Here is a 13,896-nt window from a genome sequence, read left to right as displayed (position 1 = left end):
TCCCACTCCTCCATCACACTTACCACCTCCCACTCCTCCATCACACATAAACTCACTACCTCCCACTCCTCCATCACACACACACTCACTACTTCCCACTCCTCCATCACACACACACTCACCACCTCCCACTCCTCCATCACACACACACCATCTCCCACTCCTCCATCACACACACACACACCACCTCCCACTCCTCCATCACACACACACACACACCACCTCCCACTCCTCCACCACACACACACTCACCACCTCCCACTCCTCCATCACACACACACACACACCACCTCCCACTCCTCCATCACACACACACTCACTACTTCCCACTCCTCCATCACACACACACTCACCACCTCCCACTCCTCCATCACACACACACCATCTCCCACTCCTCCACCACACACACACTCACCACCTCCCACTCCTCCATCACACACACACACCACCTCCCACTCCTCCATCACACACACTCACACCACCTCCCACACTCACGCCACCTCCCACTCCTCCATCACACACACACACACACCACCTCCCACTCCTCCATCACACACACACTCACCACCTCCCACTCCTCCATCACACACACACACACACCACCTCCCACTCCTCCATCACACACACTCACACCACCTCCCACACTCACGCCACCTCCCACTCCTCCATCACACACACACACACCACCTCCCACTCCTCCATCACAAACACACACACACACCACCTCCCACTCCTCCATCACACACACACTCACCACCTCCCACTCCTCCATCACACGCACGCACATATCACCCCTCCTACACCCTGCCCCCATGCCTGCATCACGCCCCCGCCCTCCCGTGCGCGATCACATAACGCAGCGAGCAGCCACGGGCCGAGTGAGTGCACTGCGTATCTCGCCCGGGGGGCCCGGATCTATGCTGGAGGTTTGCAGCGCCACAAGGAGGAGGAGGAGGAGGAAGCCATATATTGACAGCCAATGCTCCGGGTACCTCCTTATTGCGGTGGTGGTGGTGCTGCTGCTGCTGCTGCTGAGAAGGGAGTCGCCTATCCACCCTGCCAGCCTTCATTCCCCCCTTCGCCCGTACGTCCGGCATTCGTCCCGGATCGCATATTGAACGACCGGGTCTACGTCTCCGTTTCGCACGCAGGGGCGGGGGCTCGGGGGTTTATTGTTGCTTTGAAGAGACGGCACGAAGAGAGGAGGTGATGCTGCTTCATGCGTGGATCCTCATCTCGGCACCAAACCCGTGAACAACACCTCTTTTCCTGCACCCCACTCTCCTCCTCCTTCTCCACGGTACCCCCCCCCCACCCCCCCCCCCAAAAAAAAAAAACCGCAACCCACTGAAGCTCTGCGTGTGAGTGAAGCCATCAGCCGCGTTTGCACGCTTCGGTGAGTGGAGCGTTTTTCTTTCATTCATTCGCTCACTCCGCGCACTCTCTCTCTCTCTCTTCGGGCGCCGTCGTGCATTGCACCGCGGAAGTGATAACGCTCTGCCCGACGAATGTACATTTTTGTAACTCGCGTAATTACAGAGGGGTCGCCTGCTTGGTCGAGCCACTGGCTTGCGTGTGCGCCAGTATTTCACTGCAGTGACCTCATTGCAACAATAATACAGTACATATATATGTGAAATACTCACTTTTGTGGATGTATGCCTTTGACACGTGCACACGTGCAAATTTATTATTATTCTCGAAAATGCGGTGTGGAATTTTTTTTGTATTTTTGTTGCAAAGCAGCCTTGTCTTTCTGCAAATGCGAAAGTGGATGAGTGCGTCGCGCGCGCGTGATTTAGGCGACACGTCGAGACGGGTAAGTGCACATTTGTTCGGAGAACACGCATCGCTAGTTCCCTGCCCAATCCCCGGTGCTCGTGCTCAGTTCCCGAAGGTGTTTGCCTAAATCCTGCGTCTGCGCAAAAAAAAACGAAATGCAACGCAGTACCCATTGCTTGAGTCCGCGCGAAGAGCATGTCGCGTAACGTTGACAGCTTGGCGCGGTTCGGGGGCATGCACGAGTCGTCACGATCCCCCATGCCTCTGAGTTGTTGGGCTACCCGTGCTGTCTATATATGAACGCCTTCACCGAGCCGCAGCGACCAGCACGTCGGTCGTTCGAATCACACCACCCACGACTCGCACGGGCGTCTGGAGGCCCTCGTCCGGCAGGGGATTGACATCTAGGGCTGTGCATATTGTACATGTACGGTGGGTCCAGTAACCGATGATGTTAATGGTTACGGTGATGTCGACGGTGATAATTGATGCGTTTCATCATTGCTGTGGGGGCACTTCCAATTGTGTACTTTCAAGCAAATTTTTACAAACGACTGCACCAATGCATGGCAGGATCGGGGTCATCAGGAAGCACTCGAACGGAGAACGAGTGCGTTAAGAGAGAAGGGGGGGGCATGAAGCATGTCTCCTCATTGATTGAGCTCAGAGTTTTACGCATTTGGCGACACGTGACGCCCGTCCACGTGTGTGTGTGTGTGTGCGAGAGAGCGGTGGCGAAGTAGTTAGTCACCACGTGACGATTCATGCTCAGAACCGCTCCTGGCCCTAGGTCGACTGAGCCTCAGATGAGTTCCTGGTGCGATCTGTAAACATCGCCACTGGGGAGACAAAGGCGGTCGGGCGTGATTCTGGCCACCCACCCCCTCGTGTACCATTGCCGGCCTTCATAGGCGCTCGCTAATAGCACTTGCCCCAACAGTCTGTTAAGGCTATACGGGGGGTGGGGGGGGGTCTTTGTCCACCTTTACCTGCAGCCCCCCCCCCCGCTGCCCCCCACCTGAGCAGCCCTAATCTCATCATCACCTGAACTCGCGCTTCGCGGCACGGATTGAGTCGTGGAATTAGCCGACACCACCCATCCCACCATTGTTATACACGCGTTAACACGCGCGTGTTAACAGGCGCGTGTTAACGCGTGAAAATGATGCCGATGTCCTCAAACAACCTTCGCGTCTCTCTGTTGGAAACCACTTGGGATGGTGATGATGATGATGGTGGTGGAAATTCCGTAAAGAGGACGTGGGGGGAGGGGGGCTCGCTCGGGGGGTTGTGTCGTCTCTGCCACCCCATGCTCGTGGTGACATAGACTGAGTCGCTGTTGCTGCTTGCATCTGCATTGTTACATAATGAGAGATGAGATGAGGAGTATGGAATAGGTGCGTGGGGGGGTTCAATGAGCGACCACCGTTAATGTGGTGGTCTCATCATTGGTTTAAAGCCCCAATTGATGGGATAAAAAACACACTGTGTAGTATATAATGTATATATGAGTTCATGTTATATTTGTATGTTTTTATTATAATCGTAAATACATATATTGCACTGTATAGGTGTATTATTACATAGGTTATCGCAATGCCTTTTTAATACAACGCGCGTTGCGTTCTTTCATCATTTTTGGGGGTGTTTGCCACTGTTATGTTCCGTAGTATATGCTGTAAACGCACTGTAAAATTATATATTTAGATTTTGACTTATTGGTGCAAAAGCTGTATTTTATTTGAGTTAAAGATTGTTGATATTCATATACAGAGCATCGCAGGGTTGCATATATGTCGTTTTTGTAATTTTTATAATATGCGAATGAGTGTATGCTTTTTAAAATGTTAAAAGTTTCATACAGTAGTTTATTTTTTTGGTTGGTCCACTGAATGATCTTGTCAAGTTTGTGCCGTTAAGACCCTCCAGCACCCGACAGCCAAATAAATTAATTGGTCACGTCGTGTGCAAGCATTCAACGGGCCAATGATTGTCTCGGCTCAATCATCGGAAAGTAACAAAAAACTATTCTCACAGGTTAGTTTATCTCAATTCGATTCGTGAGGTTTTGCATGAGGCTATGCCGAGCATCATCAGGACAAGATCCAGGAAGTCAGAATGAAAATCCATAAAGTATTTCCGGCAAAAACCCTGTTTATTCGCACAGAAAACAATACTTTTATATAAAAAAATAGTGTTTAGTTCAATGCATTATTAAAATGCACGTTATTTTATACAAGATTTAAAACTATGGTCAATTTAAATTATAATGAAAAAAAAACCAAGAGCCCATAATGTCCCCCCCCCCCCCCGAACCAACCCGCACTGACCAACATGGTGACTGACCTAGGAGGAGGCCCTCATTCAGCAGTGTAGTTAAAAAGGGCTGCTACATTGTCCGTTTCGAAGAATCCTGTCGATCGTATGAAGAGCACCACATAGGGTTGCTAACTTGCCAAGGTAGCTATCGAGTGTGCAGACGGTCCAACGGCACCGCGGCTCAAGGGCAAATAATTAGCGGCGAGGGGGGGGAGGATGGGGAAATGTAATTCCCTTGCACCAGAGCCGAACCCATCCCAAGCTACGTGACTGTTACAATCATACGTATAAAGTACGAGCAGTACCTATTTGACTCTTTGCGTGCAGCGGTTAGCCAGCGCACTGGACTACGAACCAAAGCTGGAACGAGGGTTAGAATCCCGGCTACGGCTAACATCAGTGGCTAGTGACGTCTGAGCTCTCCACTCACCCATTCATTCACCATCCCACATTGACCACCAAAGTCAAACATGGTCAAACAACCACCATGGCCACAAGGCATCGGATGAGACCTTTATCCAAGCAGTAGATTGACAAACAGAAGACATTGTCCCAAACACATTCTCCGGCTTATAAGACGCTCCAGAAAGTAAAGACACGCCCCAAACATTGTTTCCGATGTCAATAAAATCTATTCAAATCCGGTCACACCACACACGCACAGATACATACACACCTATCGTATTATAAGACCCCTCCCCCACCCCGCAAACCTTCACCCCCACCCCCATATATATTTCTGAAGTACGTGGGTGACCTTTGCCCGTATTATGACTAATTCAAGGGTGACAGCCCCCAGTGAAAATTCACCGGCGGCGAGGGACATCTGTGCAGGGATGAGTCACCATTGTCTGTCCCCCACTGCAGGTCAAAGGGTTGAGAACCGCTTCCATAAAAAAAATTATTATAGCTAAAGAAACAAAACAAAAAAAACTGACGGAAATGTCATCAGTCTCCCGAGGCCACCGGGTATTTTAATCCTTTTGTGAGGTCGCGTGTGGGTGCGTGGGTCTGGGTGCCTGTGGCTGTGTGTGTGTGTGCTCGCTAACGACACCTAGCTGGTAACTACCTCGCCTGATATATAGGATTGAGTCAATTCCTGAATCAAGATTTTAACTCTACCGCCTGTATATTTGGAGTTTGCCTGTTCCCCCCATGGTCGCGTGGATCTTTCTCCGAATCCTCCGGGTTTTTCCTCCACATTTAAAAACATGCGTTTACAGTATTTGGCTACAACATTCCACGTACGCCAATTAGTTGAGCTATCATGTGTGCCCAGGTCGCTTCTGAAAAAAGAGCTATGTAACTCAGTGGGCCTTACCTGGTAAAACAAAACATCGTTTAGTTTGGTTTAGCACTTGCCTCAACAGCCTGTTAAGGCTATATGGGAGATCTTTTTCTGTTGTTGTTGTGTGTGTGTGCGCGCGCGCGTGTCGACACCGGTGTGATCGGCTCTGCTGCTGGAAATGAATGAGCTACAAAAATAGCAACACTTGAAACGAGTGAAAAAAAAAGCGCTGAGCGGGTTTTGTCTTTGTGTAAGTGCAGGGATATTTTTTTTGTAAATGCTAATAGCACCTGAGTCCATCCTTGGAGGAAATGTAATTAGGTTTGGGTGGGGCTGAAATGCAGATCGCGTTCCCATTGATACCGCAGCGCTCCCCATTCAGTCGTTTCTCGTGTGGGACGAAAGTATTCAATCATTGGCTAATGATGCGGCGAGGTGTGTTTGTGTGTGTGTTTTTTTACGAGAAGATGTGCATCCGGGAATAAATAAATAAAGAACTGCGCTCACGACACAGGCGAGAATAGATCGGAGACAAAAATGACACGGGACAATAATACAAATAATAATGAGTACGAAGCAATCACGATGGTTGCGACAGTCTCTGTTTGATCGCCTTCCGAGCCATTATCTCTCACTCCTAATTAAGAAAGGGAAATGAAACGGGGTTTCCAGTCAATCCAATCGGCGCTATCATGGAGGCTGGCTGTTTTGCACAATCTTGCTGCTTTTGCTACCTTTTGTAACCAACGGCATTGCTTACGTTTTCTCCCCACAGTGTTTAAAGGTACCTTTCATTCGCGCGCTGCCACTTTCCCATGACAGAATTGCCAATTTGGAATATTTTCATCGTAGTAATGTACGTCCCTTTGTCAATCCACTGCTAGATGAAAGCCTCCCAACGTGCCAGCTCCAAATCAAAGGAGGATCGTAGCTCAATGTGCTAACCAATGCGCCACTGCTCCCCCACAATCATCTAATTGCTATTCGCAACATCTAAATAATTTCTTTTTCAAGCTATATCAAATAAGCCAAGCGTTACATCACCGTGTCTTCCTAAATACGAAGGTGCTACAACAAGTTCTGACCCATAATATGTTTACACAAAGTACATACACCAGTGCTAACCAGGTTATTTTTCAACATAGCCACCCTCAACATAGTCGCAATCGATTTGTCAAATCGCTCGCAAAGCTTTCAGATTTCCTCCAGAGATGACTTCTCTCTACCCCAGCAGGTTCCCTTCCTTCAGCTCCTCATGATTCTCAAAGCATTCTCCGCACAGATCCTCAGTCTTTTAGGAAAACACGGCAGAGCTGCTGGGTGACCGGTCCGGAGGAGAGGCAAGATATGCCAGAGCTTCTCAAAGTGGCATTCCTCACCAGTATCGGCCTCTCATCCTAACGGTGGTGGCTATGCACGCCTGTAATCTAGCACTGTGGAGGCGATATTTGGTGGATCGCACAATTGTTGTAAAATTCCCTTCCCGTGGGAGTCGAGGTACCTTACCCTGGTTTGCCAGGAGCAGGCAGTGCAGCAAGTGGACTAATTGCCATCCGTTTTAATCTGTACAGAGATTTAGTGTTGCCCCCGCACGTAGGCTTTCTTCTTCGGGTGTCCGGTTTCCTCCCACGCGTATAAACACTCATCATTAATTGGCTGAAAATAACTTAAAATAAAAACCCAATGCAGGACCCTCCTGAAAATGTCCTACGACTCGGCGTGGTTTTTCCTGGATAACTAAGTAACATCTTTCCGAGGGGTTTTCTTTGATTCACTCGAGCAGTCAGTGGAGCAAATCTGCATAATATTGACCTGAGGTTGTCTCCTTGTTAGGCATGAAATGCCAATCACCGCCAAACAATTGTGCACATGATCTTGCCTGCAGAGCACTCTGACTTGAGTGTCTTGGGTTATTTGAGAAGTCAGATGCTTCTACCGCATGTACTGCTGTTTGGACTCGAGGGTCAGAATGGTAAAATCCGGGTATCATCACTGGGAATTAATCAGATAATAAACGTTGTCTCCACTTTCCTTTATTACGTCAACAAGATCATGAGAAGTTATCTGACGGCCCCCTCTTATAATGTTGCACGTTGGCAATCTGGGGACCCAAATGATCGCGCAGAATATATATACCTACCCCAACACGAATGCCTCCCGGTATCACCGCTGTCTTCCAAAACCACGTGTCGCAAAACCTGGATGTCAGTCTCAATCATCGCAGTCGAAAGCCTCCCTGACCTGGGGTCATCTTCAAGAGTCTTTCTGCCACAACAAAAGGTCGTAGCCCACCGAACACCACTGCGTGACGATGCACGCAGTGGCGCATCGTCACTTTATGCTTTCATCGAGCGTCTTCCATCCGTTTCTTGCGATTCACTGTTCTGTAGCGTACATCTCCCTTTGACAGTGCGACACTGGCACGTGCAGCAGATGACGCTTAACTGAGAAACAGAGCAATCTGGAACATGTTGTCCAGGCTCTGTGATTGAGAACACGCAGTGCGGACCATAAGTAGCTACTAACATTAATTGGCTCCGGTATCTCCTTCTATGTTCGGCTCAGAATGTTTTGTACCCATCTCGTAGCATTTCACTCTAAAAAAACTATCTGACCTCCCCAACCCCCACTGCTAATTACCATACATATAGTGCAGTTCTCATCATCTCCTTCATCAGCCATGAACTATCACCTGCTGGGTGAAGGCCTCTCAGAGTCATCAGCACCTTTCACGGTCATACGATGCAATTACCTGGCTCCTGCACACGAGCTCATGTTATTGCTCCATGTCCTCAGTCGACACTCTCTTGGCCGTATTCTCCTTGTTAAAAAAAAATACACCAGGTGTGGTCCACGGAGCCAGAAATATACTTTTCAGAAGTGACCTGGCCACAAATGATAGCTCAAAGAAGTGGCTTATCATGTGTAAATGTATAGCTGCCACTCCATTGCTAGTTTTTTTTTTAAATCAAGCCCCCATTCCTCCTGGTGAAGTGTCATGCCGAGGCCGATTTATCTAGCAGTCAATATTGTGTCTCCACCTTGCTTGTATTCTTTGATCCACGTGTTCCACGTTCCGTCTCTCTGCGTACATCAGCCATGTTCCGTTTCTCTGTGTACAGCCAATCGCCTACACCTCTCCAAGCTTCGTTGCTCGATTTGCAGCCTTTGTTACATTTTATTTTATTTTCTTTAATCAATATTCAAATTTTGATTCGTATTACACAGCAGGTAACATACGCTGATTGGAAACATTATACCTGGCGTGTTTGTTGAAGGTGGACCGGAATCCAAATGATGGTTGAAATAAATAGATGCGGCCGAGAGTAGGTCAAAGTCTTTTTGGAAAATTGAACATAGGAACAAAAAGTAACGAATGTGACCGAAGAACACAAACACGAGCGTGCTGATTTAAATGTTACAATGTGTGGTAAACAAGGCCCCTATTTCTAAAAGAGGCAGCATAAAATACCATTGCGATGATCACACCGACCAAAATGCTTCCGTGATGAAACCCAACGAAACTCTGAGTAAGAAAACATGGGATCGGCACCGCGCAATTCCACACAGTCGCCCTTTGTACTGAGTCAGATTTTCCACATTTTCTTTCCGTGACTTAACGTCGTGTTGGTCAACACTCGGGCCATTTTATTGGAAACTTAGAAGCCACCGATGAAGTCTAAAGGGAACTGCTTTTGTGGCTGTCGCGTCGAAGAAAAGGTTTTAATTCGGCCGAACGGCCAAAATGGTTGAAACGGTTTTGTGTGTTTTTTTCCGCTCACCATGGCCAGGGGTCGGCAACCAGAATAACAAGAGCCATTTTTTTCGAATTCAGTAACAACAACAACAACAAAAACCTCTAAATCGAGAGCCGCAATGCACGTGAATACGAGACGCTGGTTCTTCATAAATAAACGTCACGAAGCAGTCCTTGGAGAGCCGTGGGTTGCCAATCGCTGGCCATGTATAACGCTGGCGCGCCAACCGCATTTAATTTACCCAACAAGTGCAGTTGTTTGCCATCTGTGAGCCTGTTGTTGCATTCCACAAGCAAATACCACCAGATTATAATTATCCGTTTCTTTTACCATAGAATATGTATGCTTGACTCATCTTAATTCTCTCTGGGTCATCCGGTTGTTTACCTTCACGTTTAGATTCAACATGCGTTTAGAGTATTTGGCTTCTTTAAATTTCCACATGATAAGCCACTTCGTTGAGCTATCATATGAGGCCAGGTCGCTTCTTAAAAAGAGCTATATAGCTCAGTGGGTTTTACCTGGTATAAATAAATAGTCATTCTAAGCTCATTTGTGCCACGTTTTGTAACCGCAGCAACAACAACAGCATACTAATAATAACATCATTGGACCTTCTTTGCCAGTACCAAAATATAATAATAGGGTTTTTCCCCTTTTTTCTGGCAACAAAACTGAAACCTTTTTTTACAAGGATTCATGTCTGCATTAATCACAATACCTGCAGTCAAAATGCAAAGAAAAAAACACACTCTGATAATATATGCATTGTCCTTGAAACTGAAAAAATAAAAAAGGTTTCAGTTGTTGCCAGAAAAAAAGGGGGAAAACCCTATTATTATATTTTGGTACTGGCAAAGGAGGTCCAATGATGTAGATGCTTACCCCGAGCCCTCATTACTTTGATCGTGCATTGTCTTTGAGCTGAACGCCTTTCGGCGTCATCTGGTCTAGCACCAATTGAGACCAGGCTCTAAAGAAAGCTGTCTCTGGTGTGGACCAATCAGTTTCAAGGACAATGCATATATTATCAGTGTTTTTGTTTGCATTTTGACTGCAAGTATTGTGGTTAATGCAGACATTAATCCTTGTAAAAAGGTTTCAGTTTTGTTGCCAGAAAAAAAGGGGAAAACCCTATTATTATAATAATATGTGGCATATTCTTGGGTCTTTCAGTAAAGTCGCGAAAGCTTTAAGTCAATATTTTTCACGTAGATAGGTTCAAATAAAATAACAAAAAAATAACAACGTGGCACTTAGATACACGGGAAAGTAGAGCTTTGGACTAAAATAATTCAAGTAAATCTGTCCATCCTAAACAACTGTAGACTTTACATCACTGCCTTCGGGAAGAGTAGGGTGTGATATTTGCAGAATAACGTTGGTAGTACGTGTTCCACCCAGGGAAATACCTGTACCACTACCTCGTCAGAGAAAGGGCCACTACGGTTAGAAAGCTGTGCAGCCAATTGATGATTCCACATTCACCGATTTGCTACAACCACTCTCACCGGTGATCGGTTGTCTCCCTATCGCTGTTATATTGCTACTATGACACTCGTTGATCTCCCTCGGCAATGCAATTATTTCCAGCAATATAATACATTAAGCGACAATACGTCTCCTGTTCATACCTGACTTTCCACATGAAAATAAATACTTTTTTGTAAACAACCTATCGGCCACACAGCCCGCACACAGAGTGCATCATTTCTGCAGCATAAGTTCAACACAAGCACACTCCGAAAACTGGTTTCAAAAATGTGGTATCTCATTCGCAGAGTAAGGCTCGCTTGAACCAATGCTGCTGTAATGACGTCTAGGATTGCGGCCTGTACTTCTGTGCTCGGTTGCTTTTAATACTCACTGTGCACAGCCTCTTTGCTTAAACATCGTCATCGTCCATAATCAATACAAATGAGCACGTGACCAAAGCACCCCAGAATGTGCACAATCTCATTAGACCTCAGAAACTAAGCAGAGCTGAGCCTGGAGAGTGTTTGGATGAAGCGACCAAAATGCATGCCATGTTGCCGTCGGCTGCTGCGTAGCTACGTGATGGACAGAAGGCAGTTCAGAAAAATGTAATGTTGTACCCAGATAATATGCTCCCACACCTAGGCTCCCCACCTTCAAGAACCCACACTGACCAGCATGGGCAAGGATTGTTAAATGACCCCCATGACCCACACGGCACGGAGAGGCCTCCGTCAAGTAGTGGATTGGCAAAAGCGCTGGTACATACATTATTAATTTGTGTATCCTTTCAGGGACCCAGTATTGATGACTGCAGGTCACTGCAAATAGGGGATCTATGAACCCCTGTTTGAGATCTCCCTCCCATCGCCCCCCTGTGATGTATCAGGCTACAAGTGTAGAAAACTGACATTTGTGGTCATGTTAAAAGGAGCGGAGCCACGTTTTTCCCGTCGCTTATTTTCGACAGTGTGGGCGGATCCATATTGCGCTGCTGAAGGCTGTTTTATTGTTGTATGGTCGTTCGAATGTTTTTCATAATTAAAGTGTTTCATTGTTACGAGATCGTCATCTTCAGTGTGACCACCTTAGTGAGGTGCTGAATAAGGAGACAGACTGCACACGTTTCTCACAATTTTGCTGCTGCAGGTTATGTCCTGATTTTTGTCTTCCACTGTTCGAGGGAGCTTCCCTCTTGATGCAGATAAGGTGGATGATAAGCAGTGGAAGGGGGGGGGGGGGTCACGTTAGCTTGCCTTTTGTGTTCCGTACAGGTGCAATGGCGTGATTTTATAAACAACTCTTCCGTCGGCTGTGTCTCCAGCTCCATTGGTATCGATGTGATTAGGTCGGGTTTCAAAGGAATGATCGCCCAAACTGATCCGCTTGCCAAGAGCCCATGGCTCAGAGGTTGGGTGGCGTGTTTGATGGCGTGGTCGTCGTAAGTGACCGTGATCCTATTTTCAACGAACGTCCATGCTGATCTGAATCACCATTGCTGCACTCGACAAAACGATTTTGCAATGTAATATTACACCTAGCACCTCATCTGTTTTTTTTTTACCCCGATCGTATCCCGATTTCACGATTGGCGTCACGTCATTAGACAAAGTGGGGGGGGGGGCAGCACTTTCCCACCCGCCATTCCACCAAGATTAATGTTTGTCGCATGACAGTTAAACTCAGATTTTTTTAATACGCAGAGCTGGAATTTTGCCAAAATGTAATGCATAACCAAATTTTATGCGTTTTTTTTTGTGTGGGCAGTCGTTGGTGACTGGGTTGAGACCATCGAACCCAGGATTTCTGTGCTGCCAGCTCAATGCTCTGACCTGTGAGCCACCTGGTTAGCTGTCTGATGTGAATACTACACTATTTTTTTATTTTACCAGGTAAAGCCCACTGAGCTACATAGCTTTTTTTCAGAAGTGACCTGCCCACAAATCATGACCTGCCCACAAATCATGACCTGCCCACAAATCATGACCTGCCCACAAATCATAGCTCAACGAAGTGGCTCATTATGTGGAAATTTATAGCAGCCAAACACTCTAAACGCATGTTTTTTTTATGTGGACAGAAAAACGGGAGGACCCAGAGACAAAATCCACACGACCACGGGGAGAGAGACACCGCAAACTCCAAATGTACAGGCGTTAGAGTCGTGAACGAACCCACGTTCCTCCTGTATATACCCCTCGAGGTAGTTAACACCTCACCATTGTCTGGAGGTTTCCCCAGACTTTCCAAGGTGTTCCCTGAGCACGGTGCAAACTTACCTCTCCTCGTCGGTCGAAGAGACTATTTTTCCAGAAAACCGATAACCTGAAGAGGTACCAGCATGCTCTACTCCAAAACTTTAACATAATAGCCAGGAAGATAATTTTGGTTAACTGGAAGGACCATGATCCCTCTTCATGGAAACCGTGGCATAATACCCTTCGAGCTGAGGCGGGCTTCGAGCACTTAAGCCATAAGCTTACAGGGACGGAATGGGAGTTCGAGGCCAGGTAGTATCCTGTCTTACAGAGTCTTAATAAGTGAGCAGGCTGGACGAGGAGGTCGGGAGATAGGGATGAGAAAATGTGGGGCTAAGAGCCCCTCGGTAGTCGAGCGGGAGCAGAATTAATGGAGGGCCGGCTCGTAAGCCCTTTAGCCCCACGTAGGTTAATTAGTTTTTAGGGTTTTTTTCTGTGTTCCCCCTTCTTCCCCGCCCCCCTTTTTTCCCTCCCCCCCACCCCACCCCAACCATCACCGGCTTTTCCTTAACATGATGGTTATTCTTCTCCTCCCCCTCCCCGTTTCCCCTCGCCATTTAAATATTCATCTTTCCCACCCTTACACGAAGTTCCCCCACGCGGTTGAGGGGCAGCCTACTTTCCCTTCAGCGTGGTTCCTTTGCGCCGAAATTGGATGTTTTTTTTTCTCTCACCCTGTTACTGGAACTTTTTCCGTGTGGTACGTCGGGCCCACGTTTTATTGGAATAAATTATTATTTTTTATGTCTCGCCACTGTCGATACCGTGTTACGTGTTTGAGAAATATGAGGCTCGTCTGTGCCTGTGCTCTGTTGGTGTAGTTACTGGCCTCCGATATGTCCCGTCAATCAAAAGGCCAATTAAATGTAACACTTGCCCGAAACACAACGACTGCTCGACTACACGCGCTGTGAGAGAGCAGAGACCAGCAGCTTAGACCAGCACCAGTCTCAAAAACTCGGACAGCGTTGAGACTAGCGGTGTGTGCACTCCTGTATTTGTAAGACACACTGTG

The 13,896-nt window shown here is 47.2% G+C and overlaps 1 protein-coding gene across 1 annotated transcript in view; it reads left to right on the top strand.

Moving 5' to 3' along the window:
- The first annotated feature begins 736 nt into the window (after positions 1-736).
- LOC116953516 (transcription factor HIVEP3-like) overlaps positions 737-13,896 on the top strand; it is a 116,583-nt gene continuing 103,423 nt past the window's right edge. Inside the window, exon 1 of the mRNA XM_032973804.2 lies at positions 737-1,396. The gene's annotated coding sequence lies outside the window, so the exon portion shown is untranslated. The remainder of the gene's footprint in view (positions 1,397-13,896) is intronic.

This window comes from Petromyzon marinus, chromosome 3 (assembly GCF_048934315.1).
Source record: "Petromyzon marinus isolate PM22_M1 ecotype Great Lakes invasive population chromosome 3, UKy_Petmar_22M1.pri1.0, whole genome shotgun sequence".
Lineage (NCBI taxonomy): Eukaryota > Metazoa > Chordata > Hyperoartia > Petromyzontiformes > Petromyzontidae > Petromyzon > Petromyzon marinus.
The sequence above is the reverse complement of the archived record's forward strand: the minus strand, read 5'-3'. Positions and strand labels throughout refer to the sequence as shown.